General features: G+C 42.3%; 1 protein-coding gene across 5 annotated transcripts in view; it reads left to right on the top strand.

Moving 5' to 3' along the window:
* Positions 1-4,816: 4,816 nt before the first annotated feature.
* STRBP (spermatid perinuclear RNA binding protein) overlaps positions 4,817-23,972 on the top strand; it is a 130,783-nt gene continuing 111,627 nt past the window's right edge. For all 5 annotated transcript variants that reach the window (XM_019658793.1, XM_019658792.1, XM_019658791.1 and 2 more), the window contains exon 1: positions 4,817-4,960. The gene's annotated coding sequence lies outside the window, so the exon portion shown is untranslated. The remainder of the gene's footprint in view (positions 4,961-23,972) is intronic.

Genomic DNA, 23,972 nt, shown 5'->3' on the forward strand with positions numbered 1-23,972 from the left:
TAGAGCCATGGTTCTCACTTGGGACTTTAGACATTTGTGGTGGTATTTGGGTAGTCATAGTGGCATTTATTGGGGGTAAGCCAGGAATGCTGGATGTCCTGCAATGCATGACTTCTGAATGTCACACTGGGCACTTATGTAGGTGAAAGTCCTGTATACAATTATCTGAGCCTAACAACTAAGTCCATTTTTCATCTAAAGACAAAGTATATTCTAGCATGATTTTAATATTCTAGGGAAGCAAATACTATGCAAAGTGAATGAAGATTATACCTTGTTGTGCTCAGACTCTACCAAGACTTATTCCCCATTTCAGAAATCATGTCAGCAACAGCAATTATGTTATGGTATCTGAGTCTCCAGTTGCTTCTCGAACTGTAGGGTACACGTGATCACCTAGGTATCTTGTTTCCTTTCCTTCCTTCCTTCCTTCCTTCCTTCCTTCCTTCCTTCCTTCCTTCCTTCCTTCCTTCCTCCCTTCCTTCCTTCCTCCCTCTCCCTCTCCCTCGTCTTCTCTCTTTTGTTTGGGTAATGATGGAAAGAATCCAGTAGGGACAGAGAGGCTCACCTTAACAGAGAGGGGCAGATTTAAGGAGTGAAGTTGCTTAGAGGGTAGGAAAGGAGGGTATCCAGGCAGTAAAAGGACTTGGCCTTTGTTGAGAGGAGCTGGTTTTTGTAAAAGGAGGAGAGAATGGCTGGAGATACAGGTTCATTTAGAAACATGATGGCAGGAAGTTGAAGGATGTCACATCCCTAATGTCCTACCCCTCCCTCACAGTAGGATTAGCCTCCTTTCTATCTTTATCTTCTTTCTATAAAGCTGGCCTATGACTGGGGGAGGGGTAGGAAAATGAAGACTAGGGAGGCCATATTGAGCTCTCTACCTCCCAGAGCAAGTGCTTTGGAAAATAATACAGTGAGGTATTATTACTACGACTACTCTATTATTATTATTATTATTATTATTAATCCTCTAAGTCAGGACTTTCTGGAAATGTTTTATATCAGTGCTGTTCAATATGGTAGCCACTAGCCACATGTAGCTATGGAGCACTTAAAGCATGCCTAATGCAACTGAGAAACTGAATTTAAGTTTTTATTTAATTTAAATTAATTTAAATTTACTAGCCACATGTGGCTAGTGTTTATTGTATTGGATAGTGCAGCTCTACATGTTTTCTGCCTCTGTCTCAATGTGGTTCTTTAAAGATAAGCACCCTCTATAGAGGGTTTGGGACCAAGAACACTGGACTAGGAATCAGACTAGAGTCCAATTTCAGAGGTACCCTTTCCTGACCTGGTGACTTTGGACGATTCATTTCCTTCTCTGTGCCTCATGTCCTTTGTTTTCTTATCTTTAGCAGGGAGATGAGAGGGTCAAATGAGCTAAGGATGTGAAGGTACCAGGAGCTGTGAAAGGCTGCATGCTATCATGCAGGGAGCTCGTCCAAATCCCTTTATTAGGTGCCTTTTATAAGAATGGACCGGTGCTGTGCCAAGGATATGCTCCAAAGATTCCTCCGCAGAGAGCCTTTGAGGACCCTACCTTACCCCCTCCATTGGCTGCTCCTTTCTCTGTAGGCCATTCAAGGTTATTGTTTGTTTAATGTACATCTCTCCCACGGGCCTCTAACCCCACAAGAGTAGGGCTGTGTAGCTGTTTGCTTGCTTTTGTATCCCTAGGGACTAGCACATAGTAGGCTCTCAGTAAGTAGTTGTGCTATGAATGGATAAAACAGGAAGCGCTAATATTTGAATTAGGGTGTGATTTCAAAGCTCACTGAGCTCTGTTTTAGAACTTGACAATATCCATTACCCTCCCCTGTTTATAATGGTGGAAATACTAGAAAAGACCCAAATACCCAACATAGAGGCTTGGTTTAATTAAATGATTCTTAAGTACAGCATTATGCAAAAGACTTTTCAGTGACATAGATAGCGGTGTATTTACTTTATATTGTTAAGTGAAAAAAACAAAACAGAAACCAAAGGTATACTATAATCTGTTTGTGAAAGTTATATATTTATATGCATAGGGAAAGATTGGAACAATAGATACAAACATTAACAGTGATTACTATCCCTGGGTGGGATTACTATCCTTAGATGATCCTTTTTTTTCTAAAACACCTATTTGATTTTTTAGAAAATGTATTTAGTATATCCAGAAAAAGCAAAAATATAGAAACTGAGAGTAGATTAGTGGTTGCCTGTGGCTAGGAGTGGGAATGGGGGTTAACAGTAAATGGGCATGATGGATTTTATGGGCATCTGTAAAATGTTCTAAAACTGTTTTATATTGATGTTGCACCATCAATAAAGTTACTAAACCTTCTTGACTTGTACACTTGAATGCATGCATTTTATGATATGTAAATATACCTCAATAAATTTCTTAAAAATGTATTATATATGTATTCTTAAAAAACATTAAAACAATGCAGAAGTATTTAGTCCCTCATTCCATGCCCAATTCTGCTTTCCAAGCATAACAATAGTAATTGGTGTTACTCCTTTCTGACCTTTTCCTACGCAGAATCCAAGTATTACATATACATTATAGATTTGTAATTTTCGGCAACTTTCTTCTTTTCTCTGGACCTACATTGTAGGACATGAGAAACTTAACAGTAGCTGCTCTGGGAGGTGGGAGTAGGGATAGGAGTTGGGTGGGGGGCAGGAAGGGAGAGACACACTTGAACTTTTTGCTTTCTTTACCTTTGTATCATTTGCATGTTTTGGTCAGGAATGTTTAGAGTTATAAACTCTATAAAGATATTGGAATAAGAGATACCATTGAAAGCTTAATGCCATGCAGTTCTCCTGTTTAAAATTTTTTTTTTAAATTTTACCAAGTACCAGGTACCATACTGAGTGCCTGAGATATATTGTCTCATTGAATCCTTATAATAATCCTATGAGGTATGCAAGATTATAGTCTCAATTGACAGAGGAGTAAACTAAGACCGAGGGAGACTGATTTTCCACGGTCCCACAGCTAGTGTGCACTGAGCCCAGATCTTCACACGCAGCATCTCCTCTCCCTTTAGCAGATTCGTATACTCCCTGTAAAGCCCGGCTTTAATGATCTCATCTCATGTGCACATGTAGATCCCCTAAACCACTCAGGTAGAGAGAGGAACCATTTTTCAAGGTGCTTATGGTCCAGGGAGGAGACAGACAGCCAGACAATTACAATGTAGTGCCATAGTAACCCCTGTTTTCCAGGCTATGTGCAAAGCAGAGGGGGTTTAGACAATGTGTCTGAGGTAGCCAAGAAATTTCTGAGAAGATATGTTCTGAGTTGACTGATAAGAGCCCCAAGGAGTTTTTCAGGAGGGTTAAAGGTGTGGGTAGTTGGAGGTGGGGAGAGGGTGTAGAAAGGGATTTAGGACCCAGCACCTGGCTCAGGAAGCTCAGAAGTGTTACAGACCTGGGCATACTCTGGCAACTACAGTTATGAGGTTCTTTGTGGCTGCAGGGTCAAGTTGGCCTAAAGGAGGGGCAAAGGGAAAGGAGTGTACCTTGAAACTTAAGGCCAGATTACCAAAGCTTTTAAACTTGACTTTGTGTTTACACATTATTCTATGAATTAAGCAGAACTGTTCAAATATTTGAGTCTGGCATGTTAGAAAGGTGGAAAGGCGCCAAGAGGGGGCTGTTGTTAGAGATCCCTCCTGGACCCCCAGCTCTCCCAACCCTAGGTGGTCAGGTCATTTCTGCCCCAGGCTGAGAAAACCTTTAGGGCAAGGACTTGTCTCATTCACCTGTACATCCTAGCACCCAGCACAGAACCTGGCATACAGCAGGTACTAAGGGCCAAACTGACTGGCCAAATGCTGGGTGCCCAGAAGGTGCTGGCTGGTGACTCTATAAAATAAAAAGCAAACCTTCCTATTTTCTTCAGTATTGCCCAGGTACGTGTTTAGCTCATGTCTGACCCACCTATAAGAAGGTCAGAGAGGCCCAGGCACCAAGCTCAATCCCAGGGAGGTCTATTATTAAGGGCGGGAGAAGGACAGGGGGTTACTGACTAAGCTGCAACTTCGGTTCAGTGCCTGCTATGTACTAGAATTCACATCTATTGTCTTTTTCCATCTGCCCAATAGCTCTTAAACTGGAATTATTGTCCCAGTTTCTCCGACCAGGAAACTGAGGATCAGAGTGGTCTGTAATTGGTCAAGGTCACAGAGCTGGTAAGTGTAGGGGGGGGGCGGCAAAGGCTGGAATCCAACCTTTGAACAAGTCAAAACCCATTGCCTTCCCCCTCCACCTGGGAAGCATTACGGCACCTATTCCATTTGCGTAGTCCCTGGGATTGGGGGGTACCCCGCTCTGTGGCTTGGAACCCAGGAGCCGGCTCGCCCCGACGGCCTGCGGCCGCTCCCAGATTCGGAAGTTACGAAGTTTCCGTGTATTTCGCTCGCTTCCCTGCGCAGCACGTCCTCGCTCCGCAGCAGTTACGCCGTTAGCGCAGCGGGGCTCAGGTGCTGCAGCGGGCGGGGGCCTGGCGCCGGGAGGAAGGCGGGGACGCAGTTTACGTAAGCGTCCGCTTACAGGTGCATGCGGCCGCCAGCAGCGTGTGCTCCCCGCGCACTCCCAGGTGCGCAGTTGGCGCAGGCGGCGGCGCGGCACGGCGGCGGCGGGCGCTGGCCGGCGCTGGCCGGCGCTCTCAGGTGCGGCAGAGTGCGCGTGGAGGGGGCGCGCGGCGAGCGAGGGGGCGGGCTTTCCGTTCCCCAGCAGCCGCGGGGCCCGCCCCCTAGCCTGGCCAATGGGCGCGCTCGGCGTCGTCACGTGCTCGCCGCCGCCGCCGCCGGAGCGGAGACCGGAGCCGCGAGCGCCACCAGGGCAGCAGCCGCCGCAGCCGCCGCCGCTGAGCTGTGGAGCCGGAGACGCGGGCTGACGAGGTGGCGGCGGCGGCGGAGCGGGAACGGGAGCCGGGCAGAGTGCGGAGGCGCGGGTAGGCTGCTGCGGCGGGGCAGGCGCCTGCGCGGCGGGCTGTCCCTGGCGGGCGGCGGTTAAGGCGGCGGTTGAGGCGGTTGGCGGAGCCGGCCCGGGCCCCGCATTGTTTGTTGTGCGTCCTTAGCAGCGGCGGCGGCGGCCGGGGCGGAGTGCAGGGAACAATCCCGGCCCCCGTGGCTCTGGCATTGTGGCCGCCGCTGCGGTGCCCCGGTCGCTTCGGGCAAGGGCAGCGGGCAGCCTTCCTCACCTTTGGGGGGAACGGGGTCCGGGCCCCGAGCGAGGGGAGGGCGTGGACAGTGTGGGGGGACCGGCGCTGGGAGGTCTGGGTAAGACAGAGGGCGAGGGGCTCTGGGCAGGTGTTGGAGGACATTGGGGGCAGGGGCCGGGGGAGAGGCTTCGGGGAGCAGGCGGAGGGTGTGGACAGATTTGGGGGAGAATGAAGGGTGGAGGGATCCGGCCCGAGGGAGGATGAGGGCCTTCGGGCAGGTTCGGGGGGCCATTGGGGGCCAGGGCGAGTGCGAGAGGAATGGAGGACATTCAGGCCGGTATGTGTGGGGGGGCAGTACATGGGGGTTCGAGGGGGTGTGAGGGAGGCTTTGGGGAAGGTGGGGACGAAGGTGATGGGAAGGGAAGGAGAAGATTAGGGATTCGAGGAAGGAACGGAAGGAAGAAACCGATGTCCCGATCGGGGCTGCGTGTGAGAGGCAGGCGGTGGGGGCAAGTACATACAAGAGAGGCCACCGGACGGACGCGAGGAGCGAGGTGGAGGAAGGTGTCCGGGTGGGGAGAGATTTGGCGGGGTGCGAAAAGCAAGAGAGGGAAGGGGGGTGCCTAGGGGTCTCTCCAGCGATGGCGAGGGAAGTGGGGGGGGGTCAGGGCAGGCGGCGAGCGCGCGGGTAGGCCCGGAGGCCCCGGAGACCTGCGAGCGACGCGGGGACGGGGTCTGCGGGAGGTGTGCAGGGGCGGCAGGAGGGAGGCGGGGGGGTGTTGCCCGCTGGACAGATGGGACCTGGCAGGGGAGAGCCAGCGAGGGGAGAGGGCACGCCGCGCTCTGGTGGCGGAGCTCAGGGGGGGTGAGCACAGGGCGGGCGGGGGGCGGCGACGGGAGCGGGGCCCGAGTTGGAGGAGTTGGGAGAGGAGTGGGTACAGTGGAGCCGGGCGCTGTGGATGGAAAGGAGAGTGTCTGGGTAGGAGGTGTGCCCGGCATCTAGCCTGGAGCAGAAGTGAGTGAAATGGAGGGTGTCCTTGCTGGGAGTGTGGATGAAGGTGGAGCAGAAGAGAGGGGAAGGTTGGGGTTGGGAGGACGTTGGAGGGGACAGGTGGAGTGTGTGTGAGGTGGAGGGCCAGTGGTATAGGGGGTGAAGGAGGTGTTCTTGGAGAGTGGCAGGTGAGCTGTGGGGAAAGATGGAATGAACTGTTTCTGGGCACAAAGTGTGGAGGGAAGTTGGGGAGAAGGAAGGAGGGCGGTGGGGGGGCGTGTTTGTGGAGGGAAATCCGAAGAGGGAAGTAGTAGGGGATAGGTTGCAAGGGAAGGTGTACAGTTCTGGAGTACAAGGTACGGAGGGAGGGAGGGAAGCACGGGTTTGGGGCGCTAGATTTTGTCCAGTAGAGAGAAGGGGGTAGGCAGGAAATAGAAGGAAGCGGGGAGAGGATGTAGAAGAATGCATAGTACCTGTAATGGGGTAGGGGTAGGGATGTGTGTGGGTATGCCTGTGACTGGAAAGGGACAGGTTGTGGATTGGGGGGGTGGTCGGTGGTGGGGAAGTAGGATGCCCAGGTGTAGGGCAGGAAATGGCTGGTGAGGTGGAGAGAGTTAGGAAAACAGGTTGCTTGGAAGAGTGTGGAAAGAGCAGGGTACTGAAGTGTGGGGAGAGATTGGAAAATTTTGAGTCTTGAGGGATTAAAGGCCAAAATTTTTAGGTCACAGGATGTATAAGGAAAGGCAGAGTGTAGAAGTTGGAAAAATAAAACAGCTAAAGGCAAGGGATTAAATTCCAGATTTAGAGGAACTGGTGAGTGTGTGGGGTGTGTTTGTGGATCTTGGAATAATGTTAATGGAAAATGGAGGACATTAAGCCCTGTACCATACCTGAAAGTTCATACTTCTAGGATCAGAGATCATGAAGCCTGATTTTAGTTCTAGAACCCAGCAAATGGGAACGGGATAAGGGAGGGCTCAATACACATTCCTAAGTTTGGAGGAGGTATTTTTGTGGAGTATTGTCCTAGCACATTGGCCTGATGAGTGGGCAGATAGAAGAGCCATACAGGGTCATGGAGAGTACACTAAGAGTGAATAGAAATAGGATTGCAGCAGGTGCAGGGCAGATGTCTTTGTGAAGGTACTGAGAGCAGGGCCCAGCATCAGTAGCATTCAAGGGCTGTATTAGAGAAGGAGGAGGGGATACCTCCGTGCAGTGTCTCAGATACCCTGGTGCTTTCTGGGTAGTGGGGCAGTTTTCAGACATTGAGTGATGATGTAACATCTGAGTCCCATGCTAGAGGCAGACAGAGGTAATGTACATCCAGCACCTGGAAGTGGCGGGAACGGAGCTCTTTGACTCTTAACTCTCTTTCAAGGTGTAAATAACTGATCCAGCGATGTTGGCTTTTTCTCACAAATAGTTCAAGTAAAATTTAGGTGGAGGTTTTTGGATTTTCTGGTATTTTGATTGAGTTGGGCAGTGTAGTGTTAGTTTTTATTGAGGAAAGGCTTCTAGATTTGTGTGGACATATGGTCATCAGCTTGCCAAACACATAGGAAATAACCTTTAGGGGTTTCAGCACAGATATTTCAGTGCAGCTCTCATTCAGTGTGCTGTGTCTTGTGTTAGAATCTTTGAAGTTTGGAAGGATTAAGGAAACTGCTTTGAGGCTGCCACAGTACGCAGGGTTTTCTGGAACCTTGGAAAACGATTTCCCTTTTTACAGTTGGAAATTCAGTCTTGTCAGATTTTGCCAAAAAAAAAAATTATTTCATCATGTTGCAGAAATCACTTCTATTATCACTTTGTAGGCTTTATGTAGTGTGTAATGTGGTACCTAGTATGATTTCAAATAAAAGGTCCTCTTTGGTACCTTGGGAAGCTTTCTGGGTTGATTAGTTTTCTTCTTTTGTCAATTTGGGAAGTATCTTAACACAGCCATTGTAAGTTCAAATAATAAGTTTGAGTGGAAGTGGGAATCTTGCCTAAACATAAGGAAGGCTGAGCAGAACACCACATTTTAAGTAACCTGATTCTGTAAATATAAATATTTAAAAATAAACTGGAAGCTAATTATTTTTAAAATCCAAATATGAAGGCAGCAAAATTAATACTCTGAAGACATTGCTATAAGATTTTATTTTTGGAGGGAAAGGTTTTTAGAGTATAGTATGCATTTATTGATACTCTTAGCAGTATTTTGAGATTTGATACATGTGAAGAGTATAATTATAAGAAGCATGTCTGACCGCTTTGGCTCCCTGGCAGAGAATTTGAGCAGGACGATATAAGATGAATAGAGTGACCTTTGAAAATTCTCTCCAATATGACTATTGTTTCCTCTTGTATTTTTTAAGTCCATTGTGTTAGTTCATTTTATTGATTTGGGGCAAGCAGTACTTTCTTGCTCAGAATACTCAATTCTGGCCTAGTGTTCTGATCATATGTATTATTCTGTGACGTTCCTATGGTTTGGGATAATTTGTAGGCAGTTTAAAATACTACCCTAATTTATGAACCAAGGAAAGAAGGTTATTTAGACTTTGTAGGCTAAATAATTGGGTCTGGTTTTATTTTCACTGGGGCTTGCTGGACAAGATACTTAATCCCTTTGTGCTTGTTTCTCCTCCAGAAACCTGACTCTTTATCTACCTCCCATGAGAATTGAGATGGTTTATATAAAACAAGTTTAAGTCTTTCAGGAAGATTAGACCTATGTAAATACGGGGGATAGATGTTATTTCTTTAGTTCGTTTTTTCCTTTTAGCCTGGTCAAATAATAATTAGTACTTCAGGTTTTGGCATTAAGTGGGTTAATTTGTAGTGAGAAACTTGGATAGAGATGAAACTCCTGTGAATATCAGAGTTGTCTGCAAATTGAAGCTTGTCCATTCTTTGCTCTACTGTCTGCTTATCTTTCCTGGCTCATTTCTGCAGCCAAGGTTGGTGTCTATTTGAATTCTTGAGCCGAGCAGAAGCTTGTGAGAGACCTTCTGGGTTCTAGCTATAGTCCAAGATTGTTTCTAAGTCTGAATTTCCATAGACAGAGTACTTCTGCCACTCAGTGAATTCAATTCTTAAATTAGGAATAATAAAGATAATATATTTTTCTGTGTGTTTTGCAGAAAATTGATTGATTCTGAGTGACTTAAACAGAGAAGATAGAGCTATACCTTTCCTGAAAAAGGGAAACCTATCCTTTTTCTGATTTATTGAATACTTTTTCCTTTTTTCAGTTTAGTTATCAAATAATTACCTACCTTTATGAATTTCCAAGCCCATTGACAGGTTATGCTCTATTTTTAAATGCTTTTTAAATGTTGTGTTTGGTTTATTTTAAAACGCCTCCAGATACTGGTCATGATTGATATTGCAAAAATGTAAATAATAAGTTGTTTTATTAGATATTAGTTTGCTTGAGTTTGGTAGTACCCAGCCCTGATAGTAGTCTTTCTGTGCTAGCTGATGTACTCCTAATAGTTTACTTTCTTATAGAACACGTTTGGACACCGTTACCCATCTTACTGCTCTTCTGTTTTTCATTCCTTCTATTGGAAAATTGGTTGTTTTAAAAAATTTGTTAAGCTGTAGAAAAACTGTTTCTGACAGGTAATTATGAGAGGCTTCATAATCCAGTCTAATTTTAGAAAACTGTTTATTGAGAGATGTAAATTAAATTTATATGTCAGTGAAAACAGCAAGGAATAAAGAAATGAGACCAGAATAATGGTGATAAAAATATTTAAATGTTTGAGCCTGGAGGATCTACAAATCTTTAACTTTTAGATCTTGCATTGAATAGTGAGACGACCAAATGACCTGATTTGTCACTTTCATGCCCAACTTGAGTTATTTCTTGTCCTAAGAGTCCTTTAAGTGTATAATTTTTGAGAAGTATGGTGTCTGTCTCACAAAAGATATTCCATACATGTGTGTTGCTGATGAATGAAGCAGTTTTAAATTTTAGTTATTTCTTCTTTAAATTCTCTTAACTTCTGACATAACTGGCACTATGTAGAACATCTGCTTTCTTTAGTTAACTGCAGCACAATTCTAAAGGGTACAGTTGATTATATCAATAATAAAATCACAGCCTTGTATTGTGTGACTTCATTTCCATTTGAAAAGTGAGAATTCTGCAGCAGGTTGTGTAATAAATTCTGAGGCGTTTCTAGGTCATGGATAAGATGTAGTTTCTTACTGCACCTGCAGAATTTCCTGTTCTTTGCAGTTTTCCAGGTGCCAGGACTTTTCACAATATTTTATTGAGCAGATCAGCATTTTGTTTATGAATTGAATTTAACCATATTAATACTGTTGACACAAAGCAAATCGTTATTGTCCTAAAATACTCTGTCTAGATTTTTTTTAAAGTATGCTTTTTAACTTGTTTTGCCATTTTAATTCAGCAAACATACATTGACTTTAGTCTCAAAGGTGTGTTTTGTGCCAGACCTGAGCTTTCTTAGTAGGGCTCAATGATAATTTTTTGAGTAAAGAATAGATCATTCTCTAGATAGATTGGCATTTAATGTGAAGATGCAGTCAATAACTTTGGTTAACTGTTCAGTCATCCTTACAGTACATTTTAAGTCAGCTAGGTAGTGACCTGATAAAGAAGTGGTTTGTTTTTAAAAGTTAAGATGGCGGCAGTTCATTCTTACAATGTTTTTAATTCCAAGTAAATCTGAAACTCCTCAAACATTGCATCTGATCATAGGCTTTGGTACAGCTTAGGCAAGCTACATTTTAACCTAATGAAGTATTGGATGCTGGGTAGCTCTTAAGTAACTCTGTACACCTCAGTTTTAGTTAACAAAGCTAGTGAACTAGAGGGGAAAGGTGTTGCAATTTTGGTAATGTAGGTTAGCGGCTGGAGAGAATAAGCATCTGGAGCTCTTAGTGTGCATATTTCCTGTTGTTTTTGAAGTAAGCTGTAAATAAGCTTATAATATCAAGGTTAGCATGGAAAAATAGATATCACACATTAGTGATGAGGCTTTTAAAAATATGGCATCTTTTTTTTTTTTTTAAAGATTTTTATTGGGGAATTGGGGGAAGGGGAACAGACAAGTTGCTATCCTTTTGTCCTTCAGTCTAGTTGTGGAGGACGTTGCTTCACTGGCTCAAGTTGGCACCATCATTGCGCTCTTCCCGGGCGAGGCAGATCAGTCGCCGGCTTCTGGACGGCTGCTCACTGCGGCTGCTGGCTGCTCACGCTGGCTGCTGGCTACACACGGTAGCCCATGGCAACCCACTGCCACAGGGGCTGCAGCCTACGCCGTTGCCGGTGACTCATGGCAGCCCAGCTCCAGGTTGAGCTGTTGTTCAGCATCTTAGCTGTAGAGGGCAGTGTCACTGGCCCTCATATGTGGGATCCGAACCGGGGCCCTCTGGCGTCCCAAGCCAGCTCTTAACCAACGCGCCACTCGGCCGGCCCCCCAAAAATGTGGTATCTTAAAAGTAAGTATTAACTGATGCTTTTCTGATATGTCAGCTTAGTAGTAAATGTGGAACTATACAAAGTTGGCTTTTTTTTTAAATTTTTATTTTATTGAGGAACAGTGTATTTTTCTAGGACCCATCAGCTCCAAGTCAAGTAGTTGTCTTCAATCTAGTTGTGGAGGGCGCAGCTCCTTGGCCCATGGGGAAATCGAACCGGCAACCTTGGTGTTATGAGCCTGCGCTCTCACCACCTGAGGTAACTGGGCATCCCCAAAATTGGCTTTTGAAATTGGTCAGTATTATTGTTTAGCAATGTCCTTTATTTCTAGAGCTCAGAGTTCACATACCTGGACTTTGGTCCTAATGATAGCTGTGTAATGTAGGTGAATAACAGAATGTTACATTTGGAGAAATGGAGGCACAAAGAGTTGACTCTAAAACAGCGATAGGTACCCTTTCAGATGTTGGATATCAAGTTCCTATTAGTCCTCAAGTTTGGCAAGGAAGGTTGATGGCTGGGCAAATTTGAAACCTGCCTCTTTTAATCAAGCCCTAGAGTTCAGGTCTTTTCAAGTACAAGGCTGCCTGGAATAATACTCGCCCTTCCTAGGAAACTCAGTCCTAGGATTATGCAACAGTGATGATCTGAGGAAAAGAACTAGCACTTAGAGGTGTCTCCTTATAGGTAGGCCCAGAGATGACCCTGTGTACAACCTTGTTTCTGTATTGGGTAGTGGAAGAATGTTTCTGACACTAGAAGACTTGGCTTGGAGGTCTGACCTTGCTGTTTGGGTAGTTGTAAATCTCTCTCCTCATGTATAAAATTGGAATCAAACCCCTAATTTACAGAGTAGAGCTATAGTGAGAATTAAAGAAGATAAAATTATTTGTAAGCTGTGAAGCACATAACATATTTTCAAAGGGAGGATTGAGCAGAAATTAAGGGTAGGCTTTGAAGCAATAAGAAAGGTTGACTTGGAAGGCCCTGAGGTGGTGGTGGTTGTGGTGGTTGTTTTTTATCATGGCGTTTTCAAATGTACGTAAAAGAGAACAGTGAACTTCCACATACCCATCAACTAGCTTCAACAGTTACCAGCATTTTGCTGCCCTTATTTTATCTATCACTTAGTTTTTGTTTTTGCTGGAATATTCACAGCAAATCTTGGACATCATATACTTTCATCCATAAATACTTCAGTATATATTTCTAACATAAGAACCTAAAAAAAACCCAAAAAAACATAACCACAAAACTATTTTAACCCCCTAAATTAAACTTTCTTATCTAACACTCAGAAGGAGTTGGATTTGAAACAGCTCTACCACTCACCAGCTTTGTGCATTAATCAAATTACTACCTGTCTCTGAGCTTCTGGTTCCTTATCTGTAACATAAAGATAATACCTCATGAGGTTATTTTGAGCTTAAATGAAATAACATATAAAATGCCTAGCATGAAGCTTCTCAGCAAATGGCCCAGCCTCTCTTCTGAGCCTCCTATGGCCTGTGAGTTAGAATTATGGGTTGGCCTCCTCCTTTCTTTAGTATCACAAAGAGTAACAGTACTCAGGAATTATTGCCCACCAACCTAGTGAAATTTCTCTTCATTGGGCTATTTGACTCTTCTCGTGAAATTCTATATCAGTTGAAATCACATCCGTTCTCCCCCTCTCTCTTGCAACATCATTTTTCTCCTGTCTACTGGCTCATTTCAGTCAGCATACATCTATATTTTTTAAACAACCCTTTATTGAGCACACTGTCTCTGCCAGCTACAAACCAGTTTCTCAGCTTCTTGAAAAAGTTGTTTCTACTCATCTTCAGTTCTCCTGGTCTCTTCTGAACCTACTCTAATGAGACTTTCAACCCCATCACTCTGCTGAGACTGCTTTTATCAAAACCACCACGTTTAATTCTTATTTGACCTGTTAGCAGCCTTTGGTGCAGTGGATGCATCCTTCCTTGAAATACTTTCTGCTCTGGTTTCTAGGACACCAGAAACGCTCTGCTGCTTTTCCTTCTCCCTCCTTGGCTTCTTTTCAGTTTCCTCTGATGGTTCTTCCTTATTATTCCCGCCGCTTAATACTGGGCCACCCCCTTGGATTTATGCTGTTTGTTTTCATCCCCTTGGTGATCCCATCTAATCTCATGGCTTTCAATTCCATGTATGTGTTGATGACTGCCAAATTTTTATCTCTGAAACTCCAGGCTTGTATATCCTACTGCCTACTTTGACATTTTAAATTATATATTTTAGTGGCATCTTAAATTGAACTTGTCCCAAATCAAACTCCCGATCTTTACCTTGTCCCATCTTCCCTCTGCCCATCTTGTTGTCTTCCACAATTTCGTAAAAAAGCACTTTCCTCCATCTTTCCAGTTGCTCAGGCCAAAACTTGGAGCCATCCTTGACTCTTTCATAAACCACATCCGACCCATCAGGAAATCTTGCCAGTTACATCTTCAAAATATATCCAGACCCTGACCTCTTTTCATCACCTCTATTGATTTAAGTCTACATTGACTCTTCTGAACTACTGCAGTAGCCTTTTTTTGCACTTGCTCCCTTATACTTTGTTGTCAGCATTGTAGCAGGAATGATCCCTTGAAAAAGGTGAGTCAGATTTTGTATCTTTCTGGTCAGAACCCTCCAGTGATACCCTATCTTGCTTAGAGTAAAAGGCCAAGTCCTATCAAAGGCCTTAAGTGCTTGGACCCATCTTTTTTCTTCTCTGACCTCATTTCTTACTTTTATTTTTGCTTACTCCATTCTGGCCTCAATAGCCTTCTTGCTGTTTCTTTAACATGTCAGGAGTATTCCTGCCTCAGGTCTTTTGCATTTGCTGTTTGCCCTGCCTAAGAATGCTGTTTCTTAGCTATGTGTGGCTCTGTCGTTTTCAGGTCTTTGTGCATATCTCCCTTTTCCAGTGAGACCTTCCCTTACCAGCTTCCTGAAATGGCAGCTCCTCCGTTTCTGGCCCATCTTGGTCTCCCTCTCCTGCCCTCGTTTTCTCCATACCACTTAAACCATTTAGCTTTTAATATATTTTGCTATTTTATTTTGTTTATTGCCTCTTCCCCTTCACTAGAATATAAACTTCACGAAGGCAAGGCTTAATGTTGGTTTTGTATTCTGTAGGTTCTGAGCACCTAGAAATGTATGGCACTAAGTAGGCACTTGTGTATTTGTTGAGTGAATTGTTCTTTTATTAGCTGTAGTCTATTACTTTGTAAATGATTCTATAGCTGTAGTGTTTTAGTTGGAATTTCAGTTTTTGGTATGGAGTACTATGCACCTTGAAGTTTTTATGATATATTCCTGTTTCTCTTCTTCATGAGTATCCTTTTTAAAAACTGATAAAAAAATTTATTGTTATTCATCATGATTTTGAGTCCTTATTATGCACTGTGCATAATCTGTGTTGCATTAAGGGATACAGAAAAAGGATACATAGATCCTGACCTTCAAGAGCTTACAGTCTATCAGGGGAGATGATGGTATGAAAAAGAAAAAAATACACACACACACACACACACACACACACACACACATACACACATATATTATGGTGATAAAAAAAATATGGTGAATGCTGCTCCCGAGTGCCATCCAATGGAAAGGCAGAGATCTTCAATATGGGAAGTGGTGTGTCAAACCTTAATAACAGTGTGTGACAAGTTTCAACTTGTTCGGTGCAGTCAGTTGGGTGTGAGCTACGGTTGAGAGAAGGTGTGTTTTAAAGTGTGCTGTAAATTACCCTCCATCATGACAATGCTGCGTGTCACACATTGCTTCTGTTACGGCAATTTCTGGCAAATAAAAACATTATGGTTTGTCCTCATCCACCTTATTCACCGGATCTGGCACTGTGTGACTTCTGTCTCTTCCCCCAAATCAAAATTAATATGAAAGGTAAACATTTTTAACCGATTCAGGATATTGAGGCAGCCATGACAGCACAACTAAAGACACTCGTGAAAGAGGACTTCCAGAACTGCTTCAGAAAGTGGCAAGAACGATGGGATAAGTGTATTCGAAGCAAGGGGGAATATTTTGATGGCGACTAATGGCAATGTGTCTTTTCCTTTAATAAATTGTATATATGTATACACATATACATATATATGTAAATAGATAAATATACATATATATTATTTAAAATATATACGTACATTTTAAAGGTAAGTACTTAAGAGAGAAAATGGCCCAGGAAATCAGAAGAGCAACAAATTTTTCCAGCTAAGGAGAATAAGGGAGAGACTTCAGAGGGGATATGGTTTTTGATACCTGTGCTGAGCCAGGGAAAGAAAGCAAGTAGTATTAGATTATGAGAAAATGAGGAGAATTCCATGTGAAGGGAATTGTCTTAGCAAAATAAGAATGCTCAAGATTTCTATGAGAAAGAACAAGTGGTTCACTTAGTTAAAGATAAGGGAGTATGAAAGGAATTGGTAGAGTATAAGTTTGGAGAAGAATGTTGGAGTCACTGATAGAAGGCTTTGAAAGCAAGAATGAGGAATTCAAACTTGAGTCTGTCAACAGTGAGGCTTCAGTGAAAGGTTTTTGAGCAGGAGTGGAGGGATGACATTATTAGGGCTGTCTTGATGAATTTGACAACTTTATGTGAAAAGAGGGGCTGAAATGAATGCACTGATTAAGACTCTGTCGTAATAGTTTGAGAAAAAAAGTGATAAAGATAGTGGAAATGGGTGTAGAAAGGATGCCTTAGAACTAATGAAACTTGAAAGCTGATGTGAGAGCCGAGCAACAAGCCTACCAGGTTTCAAGCCTAGTGGACCAGGCACCTGGGGTGCCCTGAGGATAAGCAGGGAACCCAAGAGAAGTGGGATCGGGAGGCAACTTTAGTTTAGTTTTGGTATTGAGTTTGCAGGTGTGGTGACATCCAGGTGATGATTGTTCTGATAAAAAGAAAATCAGGATTCTTCTTAGAAAGGATGTGCATCTGTGGCTTTATGCCTTCATTTTGATACAACTAACTGCCAGAAAGTGAGACTTAATTGCTGATTCTATTATTGAGGTCTGAATCTAGATAATTGATTCGGAAACTTCTGATAAGGCATCCAAACTTTTCTTTTGATTTGTAAGTGGCTCCACTTGTTTCACTAAGCTTGTTAGGTAAGTTGCTCTAGGTCGTAAGCACTTCATGTATTCTTGAAGTAGCTTGATACAACTAAAATGTTATCCTTTGAGCTTTCCTATGCTGCTTCATATGGCTATGGGTATCTAAGCAGTGTATGTTTCACTCTTTTGAAAACAACAGATGAGAGTTCCTAACTAGTCACCTTGATCACTGTTGAGGTCACTTTGATCCTACCACACTCCTCTTGTTCCCCTTAGGACCTAGAGGCATATTGGAGGAAGACAAGCCTTCTACCCTAATTAATGGTAGTAAAGGTATTAGTTGCCAAAACATTTCTTTAACAACCTGTGCTTAACAAAATACCAGAAGATATCAGAGGATTTAGCTTCTATTCCAGACAGAATGAGGTTCTTTTAGATTTATATACTCCTAGGGCTTTGTAGCAGGAGTTTTTAGCCTGAAGGTTATTTATAGGACAAAAGAATTATTTACAAAATAATGTTGATTAATGTATATAATTTTTATGGGCTGTCTAATGATGCATGATATTTACATATTTATACTTAATGCATTTTTAAGTAGTTGGATAAAAAGACATTGAGTTTATTACATAGTTAAAATCTTGAACAGTTCACCAGCTTGGTTTAGAATGTGACCTTGAGCTTATCACGTTAGTCATCTTTGAATTAAGTATTTTCCTTTGTGCTTAGGTCATAATATCCGTCAGTATGATTTTGGCACTGACATTATAGGATCTATTTTTGCTTTCCAGTAAATACCGTGTGTCCCCAAAAGTAAGACCTAACCTGAAAATAAGCCCTAGCATGATTTTTCAGGAAGTTCGTAATATAAGCCCTACCCCAAACATAAGCCCCAGTTAAGATCGTCAGCCAGACTTGACTGTTTGAATAAATGTAGATTTTTATACATGAATAAATGAATAAATGTAGATTGTTGGAGCAAAAATTAATATAAGGCCCGGTCTTATTTTTGGGGAAACACAGTAGGAGTCAGTAGGACCCAGTTACTCTGAAACGAGAAAATTTTCCTATTTAGGGAATGTATATTTTCAGCTCACTGGCGGTGTGGTTCCTTTTAGTTTGTCAGATTTAGCATATATTGTAGTTAAAAAATATTTTTGTTTTTTAATCTAGGCATCTTTATTTCCACATAAATTGATTTGCCAAGAATATAAAGTATAACATCTTAAACTTGTGAGAAGCCTGTGAGATTCTTGTAGCCCTACTTTGGTCTTTTACAGGTGTATAACTTAAGATGTATCCAGAGTAGTTAATGGACTTGTCCAAAATCACACAGCTAACTAGTGGCAGAGTTGGGGCGAGAGATGGATTTCTTGACCTCCAGGCTTGGGTTCCTTCCACCATGTCAGGCTGCTGCTTTAGAAATATGGTCCAGAAAAACCTTGAATAAACTTAGTTTAATTGGTCACCAAATGATGTTCAACAGGAACAATTAGGGTATTTTATCCCTTGTTCCCTCAGTGTAATTTTTTAGATTAACCATTTTATATGGAGCTGTTTAGTGGCATTTAGTACATTCACAGTGTTGAGCAGTGAAAACCCTACCTAGTTCCAAAACTGTTCCTTCACTCAAAAGTAAAACCCTGATTCATTAAGCAGTTTGAAAAATTTTAAAGTAGTTAAAATAAAAATCTTATTATGACAAGGTCAGTGATAGCAGGTTTGTAGTAGAGGTCACCCCTAATGCTTTGCCACCCATCTCTGATTTGCCAGTGAGAAATCAAGAGAGTCCTCTTTGTTATTTAGTAGTGGATGTATTACCTTACAAACAATGGCAGTGTTAAAAAAGAAAGTGCCAGGTACATAATGATTCACAATTCTAATAACAGACATGCATTGTGCATGATCACCCCTAATCTTCACACTAGCCTTCCACACTGGTTGCTGTGTTTCAGATGAGAAAGCTAAGGCTTGTTCAGTAAGTCCAGAATTGCCTAGCTGGTGAGTTGTGCACCTGTTTGAATCCATGTCTGTTTGGTTCCAAAAGTTGGGTGTTCTCTAAACCTGGGAGTAGACAGGCAAAAAGCAACAGATGGAAGGGATCCTTGTGTGGGGGACTCAGTACAGGTAGTGTTTAGCAGGACAGTATTAAAAGGGAAGGGGAACTGAGTTTGCTAGGCCTGGTAGTATCTGGAGTAGAAGCCAGCCACCTTCTCCTGACCAGTTTTGATCCGTATTCCATAGGGGAAAAGCAAAATAGGAAATCACAAATTATCTAATGGACATAATTATAAGTAATCAAAAGACATTGCAATGTATCTTCTGAGGTTTGTTTTTAAAAATTTTCTATTTCTATTTTTTCTTCCCATTATTTTTAGTGAATTGTTATTTGATTTGCTTTTAAAATCAGACATTGATTTGCATGAGTAGTTAATGATTAGTCTTAACGGTATTGGAACTTGTGTTGCTTTCCCATTTTGAGATACGTTTAAAAAATGGTGGTTCACTTCCAGTGAAGAATATTCAAATTGCATGTTTGAAGGATTTTGTAAATTACACTTTTGTCCCTATTAAAAGAAAAAACACCTCAAAAAAAGACCACCTCATTTTAGCTTTTTGAAAGTGTGAAAGAACTTTTAATAGGCCATTTTTCAGCCATTTTTCCATCATTTCTCTGAAAGTGGCTAGTAAGACACCTCCTAAACCTTGTCATTTTTCTTCTGTGTTTTCAGTGACATGACTTTCTCTCTTCCTGAGTAATAAGGCACTGGAGTAATTTGCTTCAGTATGCTAGGGTTTGGGTAAAAGGATGGAATCACGTAAAAGACAGCTTCCTAGGTACTTTGAAAAAAAGAGGTCTTTTTAAGTTATGTGAGCATAACGAGAATATAAGCTATAGCAGTAGCAACCATTTGAAATGTCCTGAGTTTAGTGTATTGATAGTTAACCCAAAGAAGTACAGATTTTTGACAGTGACCGTGTGACTTTTGCTAATATCTAAACAGTGGGTACTTCCGGGCTGGCCCATTGGTTCGTTGGTTAAGAGTTGGCTTGGGACGCCAGCTCTGAGCAGCAAGTTCCCGGTTTGGATCCCACATGAGGGCCAGTGACACTGCCCTCTACAGCTAAGATTGTGAACAACAGCTTGACCTGGAGCTGGGCTGCCTTGAGTCGCCGGCGACGGTGTAGGCTGCAGCCCCTGCTGCAGTAGGCTGCCGTGAGCGGCCGGCAGCCGCTGTAAGTGGCCATCCAATGGCCGGCAACCAACTGCCTCAGCCGGGAAGAGCGTAACGGTAATACCAACATGGGCCTGTGAAGCGACGTTCTCCACAACTAGACTGAAGAACAAAAGGACAGTAAGTTGTTTGTTCTCCTTCCCCGATTCCCCAACGCTGTTCCCTTCCCCCAATTCCCCAATAAAATCTTAAAAAAAAAAAACCCCAAAACTTTTTTTTTTAAAAGATTTTTTTTTTTTTGAATTGGGGAATTGGGGAATGGGAACAGCGCTGGGGAATTGGGGAAGGGGAACAGACAAGTTGTTGTCCTTTTGTTCTTCAGTCTAGTTGTGGAGGATGTTGCTTCACTGGCCCAAGTTGGCACCATCATTGCGCTCTTCCTGGGCGAGGCAGATCAGTCGCCGGCTTCTGGACGGCCGCTCACAGCGGCTGCTGGCTGCTCACGCTGGCTGCTGGCTACACACGGTAGCCCATGGCAACCCACTGCAGCAGGGGCTGCAGCCTATGCCGTCACCAGTGACTCACGGCAGCCCAGCTCCAGGTTGAGCTGTTGTTCAGCATCTTAGCTGTAGAGGGCAGTGTCACTGGCCCTCATATGTGGGATCTGAACCGGGGCCCTCTGGTGTCCCAAGCCAGCTCTTAACCAACGTGCCACTCGGCTGGCCCCCAAAAACTTTTTATTTAAAAATTTTAAAATGACCTTGTAACTTGACTCAAATATTACACATTTTTCTGTTTTGACCTAGGGATGAGGTTTCATTCTTTCTGGAAGCAGTAAAAATGTGTCATGAAGAGGCTTTGGAGTTGGTCAGATTTGTTTTCAAATCCTTTCTCTGCCTCTTACTAGCTGTAAGACCTTCTTTCACCTTTTAAAATGAGTATAACACCTCACCACTCTGCAGAGTAGGATTAGAGGGTGATATCTCTAAAGGGCTCATCATAGTGTATGACATATACTAAATTATGTTCAGATTGTAGCTGTTGTAGGAAGAAGTCTAAATTTTCGTAGTCTAGACAGATAACATAATGCAAATAAGTAAAATCTCATCTTCTATATAATGAACACTGTACATTTCTTCTTGGATTTTTGTTTTTTTTCCCTGTGTGTTGAAGTGCCATGTGTCAGTTTTCACTGTTTCCTGTAGCTTGCCCTCCTTTTCTCAGAAATGCTTGGCAAATATCTCCATTGATTCTTATATAATTACCTCAGAGAATAGATGGTGCTTCCTATACAAGCTAATGACTAGATATTTGCTCCCCATACCAGTCCTTCAGATAGGTGTCCTGTGTTGCATGCTAACAGGTTCTTACTACCTTCAGAAATGCCTGTTGGCTGAATGCCCAAGCTTATGTCAGAGGAGGAAGCTCTGGTTGCCTGGAATGAAAGACGCACACAATGCCTGCTTATTGTTTATAGTGAATTTTATGATGATTGTTAATATGAAAGCATGAAAAGCTGTATACTAGTCTATTAACTTTACTCATTACTTCCCCATTACTTGTATCGCTTCACTTGTTCTGTTCAGAAAAGTGTATGAAGACATTTTACTCTAAAACTGTAGGGTTGAAGTTGTGATGAATCATAATTCATGCATGTCAGCTAAGGAGGGGATTTTGGAGATCAGCTAGCCTAGCCCTCTTATCTAGTAGATGAGGAAACTGGCTGAGAGAAGTTGTGACTTGCTCGAGGACACAGAGTAAGTGACAGGTCTGTTATGAAGGTAACCTGAGAGAGGAGAGAGCGCTGGACTTTGGAGTCACACAGTTGTGATTTTGAGTCCTGATTCCACCGTTTATTAACTGTGTGACCTTTGGCAAGTAAATTTGAATCTCATTCTTGCTGTTATACTTTGTTTGCAGGGCTGTGAGGGTTATGAGATAATGTAAGGGAAGCACAGTGCCTGACATATGCTATGGGCTCTGTAAGTGTTGTCTGTTACGTTGTACTGATTTTCTCGTTTACTTAGAACAGGTCACATGGCTAAGTGATTATTCTTTATGAAATGGGAATCAGTGAGAATGGTTGATGTTTTTGCCAAATCCTTTCACTGAAAATCTAAGTAGTTGTTCATTGTATTAGAGGAGGACAGCTTACTGCCAGATGAATGTGCAGAACATTCAAGAGCTTAGTGAATACAGCTCCAAGCTGCACAGTGTTGACGTGGTTCCTTCCTGGGAAGTTTCTGCGTGTCCTAAGTGAAGGGGACCTAGTGTGGGAAACACCAGTCAACCTGCATTTAGGTAGGCCAACAGCTCTCAGACTTTTAAACTCAGGACTCCTTTTCACTCTTAGAAATATTGAGGACCCCCAAGATCTCCTGTTTATGTGAATTATATCTGTTGATATTTAATAGTATTAGAAATTATGTCTGATAAAATTTTATGTATTAACTCATTTAAAAATAACTTGTATTATAACACAAATTATATACATGTATGTATAAATATATATTTTAATATTTAGGTTTTTAATTTTTTGTTTCAAATAATAAAAGTAATTCATAAAATAATACAGAATCAAAGTAAAAAATAAAATTATTTTATCCCTTTCACTGTTATGAGCTAGCTACGCTGAGCCATCCTGCCACCTGTTGGCAGCTCAGCGGCTGCTCAGCTCGGGTCGGGACTCAAACCGCTGTTGCTCAGAGCTCACACTCTTGAGCGAGCTCTTAACCAACTGAGCCACTCAGCCGGTCCTTATCCCTTCACACACTCCAATCCCTGCGGTCAAGAGTTTAGCATGTATTCTTCCAGAACTATTTCTATGCAGTTATAAATTCTCTCTCTATCTTTAAATGTTGTTTGGTGACACATTTAAAAATAAAAATTGTATATGTTTACAATGCACAGCATGATATTTTGATATACACATACCTAGTGAAATGATCACTGGAGCTGAACTAATTAACATATCCATCTCTTACATAGTTACCTTTTCTATTGTGGCAAGAGCACCTGAAACCTACTCTTTTAGCAAATTTCTAGTATCTAATACAGTGTTATTAATTATACAATCGTTCTCATGCTTTACAATAGATTGCCAGGCTTATTCATCCTACGTAACTACAAGTTTGCACCCTTTGACCAACATCTACCCGTATCCTCCATTTCCCACAAATGATTTATTTTTAATGAAAAATGGCTGTTTTCCAAAATACAAAATAAATTAGAAGAGTGGGCATTGCTTTACATTTTTGCAAATTTCATTAATGTGTAGCTTAATAGAAGACAGATGGGTCCTGATAGCTGCTTCTGCATTTAGTCTCTTGTGGTATGTTGTTCTGGTTGAAGTATATAAAGAAGAAAACTTGGCTTCACACAGATTTGAAGTTGGAAAAAGGGAGGAATATTTTAAGGACTTTTTGATAATTGTGGATATTCTTCTTTGATACTATACCAAAACTTGACAAGTGGTAGTTTCTTAATGGAATCTGAGACCAGATCAGTGAACTTTTCTATTCTGATGTTACATTAAAATCCATTGGTTGCATTTTGAATGGATCTTTTATCCATACATGATTTTTATATCATCATGCATTGGTCATTTGGAAAATGTTGGTTCACTGTAATTGTTGAGCTTCCAAATGTGACACATTTCATTACATAATATCTCCACACATTATGTAGCCTCTGGAAAACTCTACACTTGTGAGAATGAGAGTTAAAGTGGCATAAAATACTTGAGTACTACTACTGTGAAAATACTTTGGGCCTTATAGACCCCTGAGAGGGTCTTGAAGACTTCCAGGGGCCCCTGGATCACAGTTAGAGAACCATGGAGTTAGACAAATGGATAAACTACAAGTAGTGACCAAACTGCAGCTTTAGTAATAGATAATCTGGAAATTATAATGGAATGGATTGTTGTACAAGCCTTAGCCTTAGAAACCACCTTATTCCTTGAAATAAAAAGTGGCCTAATTTTGAAATGCAGTGAATTGGTCATTGAATATCTGAGTGTTTATAGATGAGACATTGTATTAAGGTGCTGCTGAAGATATGTGTTATGAAAAAGGATCCTACTCTTCAGTAGTTTGTAGT

This window comes from Hipposideros armiger, unplaced genomic scaffold (assembly GCF_001890085.2).
Source record: "Hipposideros armiger isolate ML-2016 unplaced genomic scaffold, ASM189008v1 scaffold_290, whole genome shotgun sequence".
Lineage (NCBI taxonomy): Eukaryota > Metazoa > Chordata > Mammalia > Chiroptera > Hipposideridae > Hipposideros > Hipposideros armiger.